The following is a 20,637-nucleotide window of genomic DNA, read 5'->3' on the forward strand; positions in this document are numbered from 1 at the left end:
TTTTATACTGATAACAAGTTCAAACAGGTGCCATTAATATAGGTAATGAGTGGAGGACAGAGGAGCCTCTTAACCACTTAAGGACCGCCTAAGGCCCCTTTCACATGTGCGGACCGTATGTCCGCATTTTCATCCATCCGTTGCAGATGAAAACGGGACATACATTGGTCCCTATGTGATTGCGGGTGCCAGCCTCCGCAAAGATCCGATTTTTCGGACAGAAGAAAATCCTATTTTTCTTCCGTCTGGCGAATCGGATCGGGTGAACACAGACATACGGTCCGTGTTCATCTGACCCCCCCATAGGGGAGAGCGGAGGAAAGACAGGGCGGTCCCTGCAAAGTGTGCGGGGACCGCCCTGTCAGCTGACGGTTCAGCGGGGATTTTACGGAGGATCCCCGCTGAGCTTGACGAATACACGGAGGCGGATCATTACTGATCCGCCCTGTGTGAAAGGAGCCCTAACCCTGATATACGTCAGCAGAATGGCACGGCTGGGCAAATCAACGTACGTACATACGTACGTTGATCTTTAAGCCCAGCCGTGGGTCGCGGGCGAGCGCCTGCGGGCGCGCGCCTGCGGGCGCGCTGCCGCAACCCGGTCTGAAGCTCCGTGACCGGGACCGCGGGACCCGCGGACCCGAACGCTGCTGGAGTCCTGCGATCAGTCCTCGGAGCTGATCGCCGCCATTAGTAGTAAAAAAATGTATATTATTTGTGGGGAAAAAAGGACGCCAATTTTGTTTGGGAGCCACGTCGCACGGCCGCGCAATTGACTGTTAAAGCGACGCAGTGCCGAATTGCAAAACCTGGCCTGGTCCTTTAGCTGCATTTTGGTCCGGGTCTTAAGTGGTTAAAGAAGAAGATACAGGTCTGTGAGAGCCAGAAATCTTGCTTGTTTGTAGGTGACCAAATACTTATTTTCCACCATAATTTACAAATACATTCTTTCCAAATCAGACAATGTGATTGTCTGGATTTGTTTCCATATTTTGTCTCTCGTAGTTGAGGTATACCTATGATGACAATTATAGGCCTCTCTCATCTTTTTAAGTGGGAGAACTTGCACAATTGGTGGCTGACTAAATACAGTTGAGACCCCCCTTCCACCGGACTCCTGGCCCTATGGTTCTGGTCAGGCCCCTTGCCTGAGGTGCTCTTGCACTCTCTGCTCCATGGCTCTGTGTATTCTTCCCTGAGCCCCTGTGACATCCATGTGGCTTCAGCCTACAGGTATTGTCAGCCAAGTCTCTGTATGACCATCCATAGACTGCTGTAAACCTTGGGGATTACCTTCACTTTTTATAAAATAATGAGTCTCTGCTTCATACCTGAGGAGTTTGTATATGTTTGTTGCTCAGCGCTCTCTTTTTTCCTGATTGTTTATTTTCATCTCACTGGTCTATGAGTTGTGGACAGCAGCAGCCACAGCTCAATTTAGATTTTTTTGGGTTGTTTGTGTGGAATTTTTTGCTATGCACCTGGACATTTGTTTTTTAAGGAAATGGGTGACAGTTTTTACAAGGTTTAGGTTTCAATATCTGGCTTACTTACATGTTGCATATATTCTGCTCAGGTATAATGAGCCAGGCATGAAGACTACCTTTTCCAAAAGCAACCCTGTCATTGCCCAGGATGGACATGAGGATACTCACAAGTCACTTCTTCAGAACTTTACTTACTGATTTAACTATTTATCCTTCTTCCTACCCATTCCCCGAAAAAGTAAAAAAAAATGGGTAAAGACGCAGCAAGAGTATTTAACAAGTTTTTAACAAATGTCCCCTGGTGTAGATCCATCATCAATCACCACGCCTGCTGCACTGCCAGACCTGAGAAAATAAAGAAACATTCTCTGGTCTTGTCATAAGCTCTCACCGTCTGCCTGCTTTGATGTCTGACATTTCTAAATTACCTAAGGGGCAGGGTCACCTGATGACATCATAGGGTGACCTTGCCCCTTGTGACATCATCGACCCAGCATGCCTCAATTGATGGCATCACAAGAAGGCGGAGCCACTCGGTGGTGTCGCTGGGTGGCCTCGCCCCTTAGCTATTTAAGAAATGACAGACGGTGAAGCAAGAAGACGGAGGGAGCCTTTGACAAGACCAGAGTATTTTTTTTATATTTTTTTGGCCCGGCAGTGCGGCAGGTGTTGTGATTGACGATGGATCTACACCAGGGGACAGTTTTTAGAATTTAGATTTTTTAATAAAGGACTTGTCAAAAACTTGTGTCTATACTCACTTTTTACACTTTTTTGGTGAATGGATAGCCCATACTCATTCACATGGAGGGGGGGGTCTGGGGCCCCCTTGTTAAAAGGGGCTTCCAGATTTTGATAAGCCCCCTGCCCACAGACCCCTACAGCCACCGCCCCCCTGCCCCCATAAAATGCTAAAGGTCTCAAAGGATGTATTTAAGCAGTTAAAGACCAGCTGCTGTAGTTATTGTGCAGCAGGCTGGCTCCCCTGGGCAAATCGCTGTAGCTGTACATCAGCCGCTTTAAGACCTCTAGGGAGTGTGCACACCCCCCAGTGCAACAATGGAGCCGATGCATGTGCCCGGCGACCGCAATGTCCGCCTGGCACCTGGGATCGCTCCTGAGAGAGACAGAACAGAGATCTGTCAATGTAAACAGACAGATCTATGGTTCATACTGATTATGAACAGCAATCGGTCTCCTCCAGGCAGTCCCATCCCCCCACAATTAGAAACACTCCCTAGGACACACATTTAATGGCTTGATCGTCCCCCAAGTGTTAACCCTTTCCCTGTCAATTACATTTATACAGTAATCAGTGGCTATTCTTAGCTCTGATTGCTGTATGAATGTCAATGGTCCCAAAAAAAGTTTCAAAAGTGTCTGATCTTTCCGCCGATCCCCTATTTTGTAACTTTTGTGCAAACCTATCAATATACGCTTTTTGTGATTTTGTAGAAGAGTACATTATGTAGAAGAATACATATCAGCCTAAACTGAGAAAGAAACATGTTTTTTTGGATTTTTTGGGGGGACATTTAATGTAGCAAAAAGTAAAAAATATATTTATTTATTTTTAAATTTAAATTTTTTTGTTTATAGCGCAAAAAATAAAAACCGTAGAGGTGACCAAATACCACCAAAAGAAATGTTGTTTGGTTATAGCATTTCACAACCACGCAATTGTCAGTTAAAGTGTTGCAGTGCCGTATTGCAAAAAATAGGCTCTAGTCATTAAGGGGGCAAATCCTTAAGTGGTTAAAGATTAACTTTACACATAACAGTTTGATAACAATTAAAATTCTTTAACAAACATACATTCCACATGTAATACTTATGGTACCAAAATTAGTGTGTGCTGTAAACTGCCTCCAGCATCGCTCCTGTTTCTTCTTGCTAGAGCAGTGGTTCTCAACTCCTCTCCTCAGGACCCACTAACAGGCCAGATTTTAACTATTACCTTGGGAAGATGCAGACTAAAATACTGCAATCACTGAGCAGCAAATTATATCACCTGTGATGTATTTCAGTTATCTTGCAAACCTGGCCTGTTAGTGGGTCCTGAGGACAGGAGTTGAGAACCAATGTGCTAGAAGCTGTCATTTTGATGGAGCCCAGAACAGTCACTTCCTTTTTGGAAACTCTCCCTCTCTACTTGGTCTCAAAAACTATATGTCAATTTCTGCAATTAAAATATGTATATTTCCAGCCTTGATTGTATGTCTTGGCTTAGCTGGAGAGGAAGACTGTCAGAAGCTTTACAGTGCTGAATTTCAAAAGCTCTCAATGAGGGAGAAAAGAAAGATATTATCAATGAAAGTTTAACACTTGTGTGTCTCCCTGGCAGCAGAGTTTGTCATACTAACTCTCCTGCTTTTCTTTTCTCCCTCCCTAAACTGCATACCCTCCACAGTTTGTGTCATTCCTGTTGCTTTCTTTACTCTTCAGCAACAGTAAATCTTAAAGCTGCCAGCTGATTGACTTCTAGTGGCTCTGATTTTAGGCACAACGCTAAGAATAGAAAGCAAATAAACATGAGCAGATCAGGGTGATGAAGAGCATTACTGGATTTTTAACCGTATAGGCACTTATTTTTAGTGCTTTACATAGCTATACAAAGGAGGCCAGCCTGAGGTGATCTAATAGGACCTAATTTTCTGACTAAAGTTCCACTTTAAGGGAAAAAAAAATACAAAACGTCCCTGAAATGTAACTAATAAAGTTTCCTTTTTCTTTAAGGTACCAACATTTACAATACATAATGATAACGTGGGCACATTTTCCTGAAACCAATTCTGTGTGAGCCTGAAATATTCTTTAACCAGTTCTTAATTTCGCTGTGCAGTAAATTAATTCTTAGCTGTGGTTTTTGGACTAGATAAGTTTTTCTGTTTGATGTGGATAAACCTACTGACTCAATAAAACTGTGCATAAAGGAAATATTAGAATTTAAATAGAAAAGATGAGACTTACAGCATGTTTCTATTTGTGGAAAATATGCTAGTTTTATATTCTTCTGCTTTCAGAGTATACTCAAAGATATATGTTTGAGCTCTCTTTGTCATTGAAATTACAGACGAAGAACATTAGCATTATAAAGGCATCACACCAGGAGTTTTATTTCTGTTTTTTTTCCTAAAATTAGAAGTATGTCTTATTTTTCAAAGTTGTTCAATTGCCAAAAGTTGATTAGACAGATCATAATTATGAATAGTGATGATCCAATCAATCTGAAAAATTATGACTATTACTGTGAAATTAGAAATTTATGTAAAGTGAGAAAACAATGCACATTGTTAAATTCTCAATAATGATTAAATTCATAGGCATAGACAGCAATGAAAATCTTATGCTAAATAAGGGTACAGCGTTATTTTTCATAAACGTGTTTTAAAATTGCTATGTTAGTATGCATGCTTTTGAAAAAGACTATTTATTCAGATAGCTTGAAAATAATATGTTTTTCTTTACATTTTTCACAAATATATAAGCTGAAAATTACTAAAAAAGAATTACCAGCTGTGCCTCATTTTAACTATCATCATGGTGTCCCATTCTTCAATACCCTTAACCTCCAATCCATAAATAATGAAAAACATCAGCTGCAGACTCTGCACATGAATTCTATAGGATATTTTGTAGAAATACTTTTAGACTACCAAGTTTTGCAACCCTATATCAATGCATAGTATGCTAACTATGAAGATGCACTTCAATTCAATGAAAACAAAGAAAGACAATTCTTCACGAATAGTTACTGCTGCCATATTAATCAAACTTCAGATACTTGGTCCAGTAAATATTTTTTTATTTAGTAATACAGTAATAGTAAAATAATAATATACAGGGTGTTGTGATTTCTGTATGTTCAAAATACTTTAAAGTGTTATCAACTAGCAAGAGCTGTGATTGGTCAAAGTGATCATATGGTACATGGCAAATCACAGTAGCTTGGAACCCTGATCTGTGATCCACTGTGTCCATTTTTTCACAATATTCCAGGTAAAGACGTCTCAGTGAAGCCTACTAAAGCATTATGTATTGGATAAGCAGTTTTTTTCCCTTGCATTGGGTATCCTTTGCAAAGTGAAATTTTAATACATTCAATAAAATCTTGTGAAAACTCTCTTGCAAAGGGAACAGCTTATTTGCCTTTAGCCTCTAATGCCGCGTACACACAAACCGTTTTTCATGATGTGAAAAATTAATTTTTTTTAAATGGTCATTAAAAACGATTGTGTGTAGGCTCCAGACCATTTTTGTCATAAAAAATTTAGAACATGCTCTAATTTTTTGCGTCGTTTTTCATTTCGTCGTTTTTCACGTCGTCATTTTTCACGTCGTGAAAAACAGTTGTGTGTCGTGTGTAGGCTTTAACGACGGGAAAAAAACATGCATGCTCAGAAGCAAGTTATGAGACGGGAGCACTCTGGTAAAACTAGCATTTGTAATGGAGATAGCACATTCATCACGCTGTAACAGACTGAAAAGCACGAAGACTGAAAAGCGAGAATCGTCTCTCACCAAACTTTTACTAACACTAAATCGGCAAAAGCAGTCCAAAGGGTGGCGTCATCCGAATGGAACTTCCCCTTTATAGTGCTGTCATACGTGTTGTATGTCACCGCGCTTTGCTCAAGCACTTTTTTTTTTACACGATTGGGTGTATGCAAGGCAGGTTTGACAAGAATCACGTCGAGAAAACGTTGTTTTTTCTAGGACATGAAAAATGGTCATGTGTATGCGGCATTAAGAGTTTAAACAAGAGAGTATAATATAAAGGAAGTATCTCATCTCACCTATTCCAAAAGAGGTCAGATCTATTAATTCTACTGTACAGTATGGGCAGCGACTTCTGGGATTTTGAGGGAGATCATATATTATCTTGCAAGAAACCAAACCACCCCTGTAATTAGTGAACTTCTTTATTAAAAAAATCATCAATAAAGGCACAAGGAATATTGGCAGGGTAAAAAAAAGGTTGACGTGTTTCAAACGTTTAGTACAGGGGTGCCCAACCAGTGGGTTGGAATATCTCCTGCTCTGGAATAGCAGGTTGACATAAGCCAATGCTTCAAGCATAGTGCCAACTCCTGTCACAGGTTTTGTGTTGCCAAATGCACTCTGCCTGGGACAGCAACAGCTGGCGATACTTGAATGGAAGACTGTTATTAAAGGTAAGTTTATTACTAAAATCAGTGTGCATATATATATATATATATATATATATATATATATATATATGGACATATCTGTTCTGCAGTGGTTACTGGGCTGCTTTCAAACTGATTCACAGGTGAAATACAGAATACCTGCGGGTTACCTGCACTGAGTCATAGACTTCTGTTATTACCTGTGGGTTGGTGCACTTCAGAAAGTGCACCACACCTTCAGGATATAATAGAAGTCTATGGAAAAGTGCAGCTGCACTGCGTTGCACCCACGGTGTTGGTATATTGCAGCGCATCAGTGTGAAAGCAGCCTTATGCCCCTTTGACACGATCAGTCTGACCCAATTGGACCCTTTGTTCACCTCTATTGAGCCACAGATGTAAATGGACTGGTCATTTACACACACCTACCTCTAATTCGATCCAAAAAAAAAAAAAACAGAAGGGGGATCCGTCCTCTTCCATCTGGGAAGATCGGATTGGAGGGCCAATAGATTAGAGTGGGCTGTGCCCCTGTCTGCTCTGCATATGCAGAGTGGACATGGGCCTGTCATCTACCCGCTCCATTCATTGTAGCCCACGGCAGGTTATCAAGTCGCTTCAGTGACCCTTGCCCTTGAAAACGTTGGGCACCCCTGGTTTAGTACATGCTTTGTCAAAACCGTATTGGACACAATCACCATACACACATATTTAAAAAATATCACATGATTGCACAGGTGTAACTGATGAAGTGGTGAGGTCCGATGATATCAATCAGGTGTTCCCACCTGAAAAGGAAAACAAACCATTTCTGGTGCACCCATTCCTCCCATTCCTCCATGACATAAATATAAACAGCAAAATCTGAAAAACAAAAATAATAAAAACATGCATTGTATATTACAAAGGAGAAAAACCAAGATAATGGTGTGTACATCCTGTTGAAAGCAAAAAAGTAAAACATCCTGGAAATTCTATATAATTACACTCATGAAAAGAATATTTTTCTTTTCCAAAACATAAATAAAAAATAAAGGTGAAAAACAACTCTCTGTTTCACCTGTGGAAACCTACACACCACTACAGGTGATGGTGAAAACAATGCCTATTTCATATTCAACACAGCGAAAAAATGTATGTACACATATAATCAAAATCCCTGTATCAAGGATAAATACAATAATTATTACATTACCTTTTTACTGTTTTATTTTACTGTCCAAAAACTAAAAAGGCAACATATATAATGTGGAAGAAAGGCAAAAAAAAGTTCATATGTGGTGTGACAAAAAACAAGAAATGGAAAAAGCAAGATCCTCTTGCAAAGGGAACAGCTTATTTGCTTTTAGTCTCTAAGGCCCCTTTCACACGGTCGGACTGGTCAGTTCCACCTGTCAGTTTTGTCGGTGGACCTGAACGGCCAATCCATGCAATCCTATGGAGCGTCAGATGTCGACCGGATCCGATCCGCCAAAATCAGAAGTATGGCGATACGTCCCCATCCGTCCATGGCGGATCGGATTGGGTGAGATCTGTTGAAAACGGACATGCTGTCTGTTTTTATCAGATCACTCCATAGGAGACAGTGGCACTGCACAAGCCCCTCCTTAATTACGTGATTGTGATTTTAAGATCATTTTACAGGGCTTAATTTATGAAAACAAAAGAAAATGTTCACTATCATCATATCAAAATTGAGGATGCTTCCGTCAAAAAATCATGTGCAAAAAAAAAAAACAATCCATGGGCAAGCTTATTGTTCCCAAGTCGATCCATCGATCAACATGGGTACAACCACGCTGTTGGATTTTTAGCATGCAATTATTGCCAGCAGCTATAGTTCTCACGGCAGGGACAGCTTCCCATACCCTCCCTTTGGAAAAACACAATTCTCAGCGGGAGAATAATATTATTATTAATAATAATAATAATAATAATAATAATAATAATAATCACAGAACATATGACCTGCTTAGGTCAGCAGTCATTTGCTGAGTAATCATTTTCTACTCCTTTTGAAAACCTACCCAAAAGTGTACATAATGTCATACATGATTTAGATCCATAAATTAAACTTTAAAATTTACATTTATTTTACAAACAGGGCTTAACTGAATAGAAATTTCCCCAATAAACACATAGGACAAAAAAAAAACTGATAGGGTTTTTACCCATACCCTTCTCTATTCAAAACTTTAAAAAGGTTTGACTTATATTTAAGTGTACGTTAATTGATTTTGTGCTTTGATTTGGATCTCACTGGCTGACTAATATGTTTTTGATTTTTTTTTATTGAAATCATGGTGCATTTTCTTTATTATCTTCTTAATATTTGAATCTTGTGAACTGGCAATACGAGGTTAGGATGTTTAGTAAGTGCAAATCTCCAGTGGTATACAGACCTTAGCAAAATAACATTTATGTCATCTATATTCAGCCCATGAGGAAAAGATTTGAATTAATCAAGATTCTTTTATTTATAGATGTAAAATGTGTGTGCCTTCTTACCTTTTTTTTCCACTTTTTCCACATACTCATCCTGTACTTTACCTTTGTCATCGTAATTGGATAACCAGCTCATTTGTAGAGAATGGATTACTTTATATTAGAGCAAAAAGCACTGCAACAATACAACAGCCTATTAAACATGAAGATGAATTTTTGAATTTCAAGCAAATGAATTACTTTGCACAATAAAACGGCAAATACAGTCTTGGGGCTCTAGTATTATTTAGCATTTTTCATCTTAAATTTCATGTCATTGCAGAAGAAACCATTTATGTTGTATTATAATGATCCAAGGGTGGCATTCACACATTTACTCTAATCACCCTTGTCCCCATTCTTTACAGAAAGCTTTAATGTGTTTTCACAACATTGAAAACCTAATTGTGAGATCTTTCCTAATGTATACCATTGATTCCAAGCTAGTTAAGATCTGATAGTTTGTTAGAGCAATATTACTACAATATGAAATGTACTTAAAGATTTGTTTTCAAATATCAAGAAAAGAAAAATGCTTTGTATTCCTATTTCTTACATACAGTTTTAGAGAAAACAGTTTTGGGCCAAACATGTAAACATCTTTTGCATGTAGATTGAGGCAGGAATTGACAAACCAAAACCCATGCCATTCTGTTATATTTCATATTTTATAGTCAAAAGGTTTAAAGCCCAACATCAGTGTTTAGTTTCCCGCACCCCTAACCCCTCCTCTTGAAGCCCATCAAAAATAACAAAAAACCCAGTTATATGTAAAAGAAAAGTAAAAAAAAAAAAAAAGCCAACAACATAAACAAATACTTTAATAACATTATATTAAACTTCAGCTATATAATCAATATCAATCATTGCATTAATGTAATAGACATCAATTGACCAAATATTGCTGGATGACATGATTGATAATGGATTACACCAGGGGGCATTTTTAAAGCGGTTGTAAACCCGCATATACATTTTTTTTTTAACCCTGCAAGGCAAAAGCCATAATGAGCTAGTATGCACCGCATATTAGCTCATTATGAAATACTTACCTCGGAATGAGGTAGGGAACTTACCTGGTCCACGCCGAGCCGAGCGTGTCTTCCGGGTATCGCCGCTCCAGCGCTGTGATTGGCTGGAGAGGCGATGACGTCACTCCCGCGCATGTGCTCGGGAGATTTCAATCTGGCATGGGTCGGCGGGGCCGTCCCTTCAGCCGAGGATCCCCCCTGTGAATGCGCCGCTGCAATCAGCAGCGCATTGCGAGGGGAATATCTCCTAAACCAACTTTACATGGTAAGGAAAAATAAACAACAACAAGGATGGGCTCGGAGGTGGGGGGGTTGGGGGATTTGGGCAAAAGAAGGTATAGGAAATAATAGGTGTTGTGTTGGATTTTTAAATTTTCTTTCACTATGCTGATGTTTTTCTTAAAAAAAATGTAATGTATGATTATGCATACTGTTTTTTATGTTTCAAGGGCACCAACAAGTATGTTGTTTATTTATGTATTTTTAATATTGCCTTTTAACCACTTAAGCCCCGGACCAATATGCTGCTAAATGCCCAAAGGCGTTTTTACAATTCGGCACTGCGTCGCTTTAACAGACAATTGCGCGCTCGTGCGACGTGGCTCCCAAACAAAATTGGCATCCTTTTTTCCCCACAAATAGAGCTTTCTTTTGATGGTATTTGATCACCTCTGCGGTTTTTATTTTTTGCGCTATAAACAAAAATAGAGCGACAATTTTGAAAACAATGCAATATTTTTTACTTTTTGCTATAATAAATATCCCCCAAAAACATATATAAAAAAAAAATTTCCTCAGTTTAGGCCGATACGTATTCTTCTACCTATTTTTGGTAAAAAAAATTGCAATAAGCGTTTATCGGTTGGTTTGCGCAAAATTTATAGCGATTACAAAATAGGGGATAGTTTTATTGCATTGTTATTAATTTTTTTTTTTACTACTATTGGCAGCGATCAGCGATTTTTTTCATGACTGCGACATTATGGCGGACACTTCTGACAATTTTGACACATTTTTGGGACCATTGTCATTTTCACAGCAAAAAATGCATTTAAATTGCATTGTTTATTCTGAAAATGACAGTTGCAGTTTGGGAGTTAACCACAGGGGGCGCTGTAGGAGTTAGGGTTCACCTAGTGTGTGTTTACAACTGTAGGGGGGGTGTGGCTGTAGGACTGATTTCATCAATCGAGTCTCCCTATAAAAGGGATGACTCGATCGATGCAGCTGCCACAGTGAAGCACGGGGAAGCCGTGTTTACATACGGCTCTCCCCGTTCTTCAGCTCCGGGGAGCGATCGCGAAGGAGCGGCTATAAACGAATAGCCGCAACGTCGTCCCGGAACGCTCCTCGCGGGAATCCGACTGCCGAATGTAGCGGGGGGGGTCCCGATCGGACCCCCGACCCGCGGAAAGGCAAGGACGTACCTGTACACCCATTTGCCTGTACGTGCCATTCTGTGGACGTACATATACATGCGGCGGTCGGGAAGTGGTTAAGTGAAAAGACTTGGCATGGTAGTTCCCATTTCCCCAGGCCCTCTTTTCAACAATAGCTTTCTTATTATCCTGGAAAATTAAGAGAACAAAAGGATTTCCTTCCTTTGACTTTAACCACTTGCTTACTGGGCACTTAAACCCCCCTCCTGTCCAGACCAATTTTCAGCTTTCAGCGCTGATGCACTTTGAATGACAATTGCGTGGTCATACAATACTGTACCCAAATGCAATTTTTATAATTTTTTTTCCCACAAATAGAGCTTTCTTTTGGTGGTATTTGATCACCTCTGCTTTTTTTTTTTTTTAAAAAGGCTGAATTTAAAAAATAGATATATTTTGTATATTTTGTTATAACATTTTGTAAACGGGTAATTTTTCTCCTTCATTGATGTACGCTGATGTGGCTGCACTGATGGGCACTGATGGACTGCACTGATAGACACAAATAAGGCAGCACTGGTGGGCACTGATAGGTGGCACTGGTGGGTGGCATTGAAGGGCATTGATAGGTGGCACTGGTGGGCACTGAGAAGTGGCACTAATAGGTGGCATTGATAGGTGGCACTGATAGCTGGCAGTGATGGGCACTGATGGGTGGCAGCGATGGTCACTGATGGGTGGCAGTAATGGGCACTGATGGGTGGCAATAATGGGCACTGATGGGGGGGAATATTGGGCTGATAGGCAGCACTGCTAGGTGGAACTGATGAGGAACTAATTGGCACCAATGTTGGTGGGCATTGATAAGTGGCACTTGTGGGCATTGATAGGTGGCACTTGTGGGCATTGATAGGTGGCACTCGTGGGCACTGTGGGCACTGGCAGGCACTGGCAGGTGGCCCTGGCAGGGGGTTTAGATTGGCACACATGAGGCAGATGTGCCTCCTTCCTCTTCGGGACCGATGTCCCTTGCAGCTAACCTTTTTTTCTCCTCATGCTGTCGGCGTGAGGAGAAAAAAAAACGATTACCGAGCTTTGTTTACATCACATGATCAGCTGTCATTGGCTGACAGCTGATCACGTGGTAAGTGGCCGGGACCGACCCCTTACTCGGATCTGTGATCACCAGAGTTTCAGTGACTCGAGTGATCACAGCACGACGTGTGCGCCTTGCAGGGGTGCGTGAGGAGAGCAAAGGGGAGGACGTCTATTGACATCCTTCCGGAAAAGTAGGTCTGTGCTGTATCCGTCATTCGGCTATAGCGCGGACGGAAAGTGGTTAATAGGGTTCTGCACTAAGTTTGTAGCTTGCAGACCTGCTAGGTTCACTGAAACCAGTTTGAACCACATCCAGAAAAAGCCCAACCCTTTTTCTCGATGTGTTTCCAGGTATGCCCTTCCCCAAATCCGAATGGGGCCCAACTATTGTCTATTACCAGAGAAAAATTAGATTTACCTGCTATCAACTTTAATAGGGTTCTGCAGCTTCTCGCTGGGTTCACCAAAAAGTTTGAACCAAAGTTTTCTCATTCCTCCCTTGTAGGGATGGATGAACGGTTCAGCCCAAGCATAAGTTGGGGCCGAAATTTTGCTTTTCAGAGGTTCGTCGAACAGCCGAACAAACGGGTTGTTCGACCATTTGTTCAGCTCCCCCGAATTGACAACAATGCATTGTGGTGCTAAACAGTGCATTGCAAGCCCTGATTGGCTGAAGCTGTGAAAGCTTCAGCCAATCAGGACACAGAGCACTGTCAAAGTCATGATTGGACACTATCATCATGACTTTATCCAATCATGGCTCATTCCCGCCCCACAGTATAAAAGTATTCTTTCAATGGCAGCAGTTTTCAGCATGAGTTTGGCGTGGAGAGTGATAAAACAGGGCTCTGTTCAGTGCTATTAGTTAGTTGGTGCGCTATACTCTGCTAGTTTGCTTAAGTTGTCAGTGTAGAATATTAGTTTAGTGTTAGTGTTGATGGGGACAAGAGCCTCTACCCACAAACCTGGCCTGGTGGTTGTGGGGGTCTGTGGGTGGGGGGCTTATCGAGTTCTGGAAGCTCCCTTTAACAAGGGGGCCCCCAGATCCCGGCCTTCCCTATGTGAATGGGTATGGTGTACATTTACCCCTACCCATTCACCAAAAATGCGTCAAAAGGTAAAAACCACAATAGACAGTTTTTGACAATTCCTTTATTAAAAATTAAAAGTGATGTCCATCCATCTTGAATCATTCTGCTCGATGGACCCGAAAAATAGAGGAAAAAAAAGCCCTGCCTCGATTGCAGTCTCTTGGCTGTGACAGGTGTTATATAGGCAAGGGCGGGGCCACCCTGTGACGTAATCCAGTGCCCCTGCCCCTTCTTACGTCATGTGATGTCAGAGGGGGTGGGGTAATCGGTTACATCAGCGGGTAGCTCCTGCCCTTGCCTATATAACAGCTGTCACAGCCAAAAGACATCAGTCGCCAGGAGGCCTCCCGTTGTTTTTTTTTTCAATTTTTTTACTAGTTTGTGGGCGGCATGACTGACAATAGATGTATATCGCAGGACAGTTTTCTTTTTTTTTTGTGATTTGTCAAAAGTCAAAAGTGGTCTATTGTGGTCTTTACTTTTGACACTTTTTTGGTGAATGGGTAGGGGGTACATTGTATTAGGGGGTGGGAGCTGGGGTCCCCCATGTCAAAGGGGCTTCCAGATTACGATAAGCCCCCCAGCCGCAGACCCCCACAACCACCGGGTCAGGGTTGTTGGGAAGAAGCCCTTGTCCCCGTCAACATGAGGACAAGATGCTCTGGGGGGAACCTCATGTTGAGGGCAAGTGGCCTGGTATGGTTCAGGGGGCGCTTACTCATCCCTCCCTCTCTCCTGCTAGGCTGCTTGCTCGGATAAAGGTTTTTTCATTTTGGCGTGGAGTTCCCCTTGAAATCCATTCCAGACGTCTCTGTGGAATGAGCCTTTTAGTTCTCCTGAAGGGGTCAGGACTGCCTTTCATTCCACAGAGACAGTCCTGAACCCTTTCCCTACGCCCCCTGGCTGTGACATCATTTCCTCTTCCGGTTCAAGTTGGACAGCATGGAGCTGACTACTTGGAGCATGGAGCTGTACAGCCGCAAACGGCAATGGAAAGGACGCGGGTGACGTCACAAAGCTCCTTTCTATTGCCGTTTGCGGCTGTTCACCACGGCTACATGTCATGCGTTTTTATGGTTTTAATCTTATTCGCTATACCAGACAGTAGTCCTCCAGTGGATTTCCCTGTGCCTATTGTCCAGTTCAGGATTTTTGCTGTATAGTGAACTTTTTTACCCTTGGAATAAAATACAAACAGTCTACACTGAGATCGTGTTTTCTGTTGTTTTTTCATATCTGATCGGATTACTTACCACTCTGCTGGATCCATCCGCATCTTCTCTCCTATGCTGAGACCAAGCTGTTTTGACCAGTTGATAATGCTAATGGCCCATCCCATCTGATTGGATTACATACCACTCTGCTGGATCCATCCGCGTCTTCTCTCCTATGGTGAGACCAAGCTGTTTTGACCAGTTGTTAATGCAAATGGTCCATCCCATCTGGTAAGGAAGCATTTCTCTTGTTGGTGGAGGTTACATCACTTTCGTTTGAACAGTTTTCGCTATATCACTGGGTGTCATCTTCAGTTATTTTTATATGGACTTTCATTGCGCTGAATCTGGATATACTGTATACCCTTTCCAATTTTTTTATTTTTATTTTTACAAAGGACGTTAACAAAGAAAAAAAAAGCCATTTAAAATGTCCTTAATTCACATTTTCCTGAAAATGTCATTTATTCTTTAGCACATTGAATTTAATGCTAAAAGAATTTGGGCACTTTACATTATCCTTTACCATTCTCTTTACCAGTGGAAAGGTATCTGTATCACCCACTTATACACTTTCCAAAGCTTTTGTTTTTTTGTTTTTTTAAGTTAGTTATTTTTTCCATTACAAACTATTAATCAAGAAATTACTAAACTATCAAAGAAAACAAAGAAAACTGGATGGAGGTGTATTCAACTTTATTTAATTATATTCCAGGCAAAACCTACATCTACAGTATGTTTTCTTTATTTATCAGAATCATTAAATATCATACAACTTGCTCTTCCAAGGTTTAATTCACTATGGTGCATAATTTATTGTAACTTCCTCGATTGTTATATCTCATGATAATTTTCTCATGAAAATGTTTAATTCACAAACATGAATATTGCTCATTTGCCAATTGCTTAGGTGCAGAATTGTTATTTGTTTGGCACAAAACAGCTGCCACATTACATATTTATTTATCATAAATTCGTATTTATTTCACAAAGCGTAAGACAATAACACTGTATGTTCAAAGCTGAACTGTAGGCAAATATAAAAAACAAAAATATATGCAGTTCTGTATTCATCAATACATCCTTCATTTTTTTTCCATTCAAGTGGCAGAGGCATCTTGCTATCAGCTTCATGCTGTCGCTGTACAGCAGAGCTCACCATGGGAGTAAAGCCAACCATACAACCAACCTGTCAAAGTGGTTGTAAACTCTCCATCACAACTTTGGCACATTGAAATTCTCATTAGTACAGGTATTGGTTGCTGCCTATTAAAATCTCCTTACTTGTTCCTTCTTCTTGCAATCTGTCCCGCAATGATCAATTACGTCACCGGCGCATGCACTTCGCTTACCTTGATTCACAGCACGCTCTCCCCATCAACATCGTGCCATACACGGTCCTTTGTCTGTGGCACATCTTAGAAGCCTCGCGAGACTGGAGCTTTCTGGTTCTCCCCTTGTGACTGTGTGACGTCACACGGGGAGTAAACCAGGGGATCCAAGAGACATCTATATCCGCAATCATCTGTGGCTTGCAACTTTAGTGACCACCGCAAAACCAAGCAAATAAAATGCATGGAAAATTATGACTTTTTTAGGGACTAATAAACTTTGTAAACATGCGTTATATGGGTTGTGGCATGGCAGCTATGAGCAGCGGAGTTTGGTTGTTATAGCAACGTAGATCGGTACAGAGGCTTGGATTACACACAATCGCGCATGTGTGAGATTTCAGCAGGGGAACAAGATAAGGCGGAAATTACATCCCCAGAGGGAGACAGAAAACATTACTTAAGATGGCGCAGCCTAATCCCGGAATTTTATTGCAAACTTTTAAAATACAGTAAGCGTAAATCTTTCTTATATACATTAAACTATGCAATGCTTGTAAATACTGTTTCCAGTCGAAGTACATAAAAAGCCCAATACAGAATGCAGAGTTTACTTCCTCTTTAATGCTTTAAACATCACAGCGCTGTCGCTAGTCCACAGGCAAAAACCTGCCACAGTATACATTTTCTGCAATTCTGCAGGCCAGTTCACCACAAATTCTGAGTTGAAGAGGTTTTTCTGCATGCTTACTTTTGAGGTGTTCAGGTGCTTTTTCAATGCATTTGCCATGTTATAGATATAAATAAATGCAACATCTTCTTCTTTAGTAGACTTTTCCTGGAACATACAGCACGGGTGTGATGTAGGCCATTGGAATCCATGGTAAACACTGTTCATGCATTTTTGATAAAAAAAGAAATTGGACTGCATCCAGTGTGAACCAGCTTTAAGTAAAGTTTTTCAACCTGTGGGATTCCTAAAGGTATTTAAAGGCAAAGACACTTGCACACCTGATGCTGGCAGGCCCCATTCACTCCTGGAAGTGCGTTGCTTAAACATGCATCAGCCAGCTTCATTGGAAAAAGTTTGGAGACCTTTACTGTAAATTAGTCTTCTTCTTTAAACATCTCTCCCATTCTTCATCAATGAGCTTTTAACTCCATCATTATGGCAAAAGAAGTTGTTTCTCTTTCACATTTGGAAATATCTGCGTGTGTTTGCGATGGTGGAGCTGCGTCTTGCATGTTCCTTACCCATTGGCATTTGAAGCAATCCATGCCGATTAATGGCCAATATTTTCTACAGGGCTGGGCAAGGCATTTTTTATTGCGCTATGTGAGCAATTGCCACGTGAGCTGCTTGAGGAGCATGATAGCCACCATGTGTGGGAATGTGAGGAATGCATATTGTCCTGCTCAGCGGATGACCAGTGGGGGTCTTAGATTTTCTGGAATGTTTGCGTTTATGGCTTCTGCTCATAAAATCATGCAAAACACCATACTGCATTCCTTGAACTCTTTTAAAGATATGCCCCACGCCGCCCCCTCGTACCTTCGCTAATCTTCTGTGACAGGTGTGGTGAGCTCATATGTGCAAAAACATATATATATATATATATATATATATATATGTATATATATATATATATATATATATATATATATATATATATATATATATATATATATATAAAAAACATAATTCTGTTACCAAGAAAAAAAACAGGTACCATGTCTCTTTAAGACCCATCCACTTTTATCTACTTAGTTAAGGAGCAGCAGGTAAGGGCAGACAAGAGACACAGAATCTGAGACAAAACCAGTCAGACTGTCCAACCCACAGCACAGCAGGGATCAAGCAGCAACAAGTCTTTACCACACAATAGAAAACTGTCAGGACTGCAGAGAGAGGGGATAAACCAATTAATCTGCCAGCTCTGAGTGGAGGTTTAACTAATAGACTTCTGTACAACCGCCCTGCCAGATTTGTCCTGCTTGATCAGCACTGCACATTATAGCCTGCAACACTGATCAGTGTATTCTCACGGTGGGAACGTTCCCCCTCTGTTAGAATATAATAACTCAGCGGAGAGGATGGTAGGGGGTATTTGGATAGTAGTAATGGGCCAGATTCACAGCGGAGATACGACGGAGTATCTCAGATACTCTGTCGTATCTCTCAGAGTATCTATGCGACTGATTCATAGAATCAGTTACGCATAGATAGCCCTAAGATCCGACAGGTGTAATTGTTTTACACTGTCGGATCTTAGCATGCAGTACCGCGGCCGCCGCTGGGGGGAGTTTGCGTCGTAAACCAGCGTCGGGTATGCAAATTAGGAGTTACGGCGATCCACAGCGGTTTTTCGCGTTCGCTACGTTGCTGCTAGTCTAGTTTCCCGTCTCAAATTTAGTCGTCGTTTTGGGTGCCCTAACTTTACACAGCACACGTATGTGCTGTATAAAGTATGGCCGTCGTTCCCGCGTCGAAATTTAAAAATTCACGTCGTTTGCGTAAGACGTCCGGGAATACGGAAGTACGCTACGCACGTCGCCGTTCGAAAAAATGACGTCACTTCGCGCAAAGCACGGCGGGAATTTTGAAACGGAGCATGCGCAGTAGGTCCGGCGTGGGAGCGCGCCTAATTTAAATGGTACACGCCCATTTAAATTACGCGGGCTTACGCCGGAGGCCGCCAGCGTAGGTTTTCATTGCAAGTGCTTTATGAATCAGGCACTTGTGATGAAAACTTGCGGCGGTGTAACGTATCTACGATACGTTACGCCGCCGCTAGTCTACGTGAATCTGGCCCTATATTCCTTGTTCATATTTTTTTTATTTTGTTTTATATTTTTTTAAATATATCACCACATTTCATTTTATTGATTCATGTATATTATTCCTGGTTTATTTTCGCCTTAATTGATGTAGGAACATAATAGGGTTAGTGCATCACCATGGCACATATATATTTAATATATTTAATATTTTTTTAACATATTTTTTTAACCTAATTTTTAATCAATGTTTTGAGTTTGTTGCTATCCGTCTTAATATAGCACATCGTGACCTGGGGATTAGACGTTACAAGATTCCAGTAACAGATAGCATGTTTTACAACCTTGTATTGATCTGTGTCTCCAAAAATAATTTAAACGGCCGTTAGGCTAATACTAACAATTTAATTATAGGAAGTAAGACGTATGTCTCCAAAATCCCACCAAACATGGCCGCTGCCTGACTATTTGTGGTCTTCGGTCTTCAAAAACCTACCCAAAATGGTGGGCGATCTATTTCAGGCTCCAGTCTTCAATATCACACCCAAAATGGTGGAAGACAGGTCACAGTCTGCTATAAAAAGGAAGTGAAAGTGACACTTAGCGTGTTCCAGATGAAGTCACATGACAAAACCGGTAGAATATGCTACGAACGTCACATCGATTCCAGGCATCAGACTTTTGTCAACATTATATGCCATACTGTTTTTGTCTACATGTGAGTACCCATTTTTTGTTTATTTAAATAAAGTATAAAACTATACTACACTATCTGGGGCTTTTTTCTCTCCTATGTATGGGCTATTACTGGACTAACATCATCAGTGCACGGGGACGAGTAACGGCCAGAGGGCTACACAGTGGCCTATACTGTGAAGGCACCAGACCCTGAAGCCTCCTACACACGACTGAGGAACTCGATGGGCGAAACACGATCGTTTTCCTCGTCGAGTTCCTTGTCAGGCTGTCGAGGAACTCGACAAGGCAAGTTTCTCCATTCCCGTCGAGGAAATAGATAACTTGCTCTCTTTTTGGCTCGTCGAGTTTCTCGACAGTTTCCTCTACGAAAATGTACACACGACCGGTTTCTTCGGCAAAAAAATATCTCCCAGCAAGTTTCTTGCTGTTTTTTGCCGAGAAATTTGGTCGTGTGTATGAGGCCTGAGAAGGGGTGAAAAATTTGGTGAGTGCGGGCTGTATAAGAGCACAGATTGCAGTGATCACGGCTAACAACAAGAGCACAAAGCACTTTTAGAATCACTCAGCACTTGTCAATTGGATTTGTTTACTTCCAATAAGGACATTATATTGCACTGAATTATCATTAACATAGGTACCCTAATGGTACAGGAATTTTACGTTTTGCACATTTTCTTTACCTAGCAGTGTTTACATTAGCACTTTAATTTGCACAGCACTGTGATATATGTATTATTTTATGTATTTTTTTTATTTTTTTTCATAGCTGCATTTATGATATACAGTATACTGTGGAATCATTCTAGTAGTTTACATAGGCACTTGGCACTTTGGAAAATTTAGCACTTTGTGTATATTTTGCACACTGCACCTTTACACTAGGAGCCTCTTTTAT

The sequence above is a fragment of the Rana temporaria genome, chromosome 1 (assembly GCF_905171775.1).
Source record: "Rana temporaria chromosome 1, aRanTem1.1, whole genome shotgun sequence".
NCBI classification, from domain to species: Eukaryota; Metazoa; Chordata; class Amphibia; order Anura; family Ranidae; genus Rana; species Rana temporaria.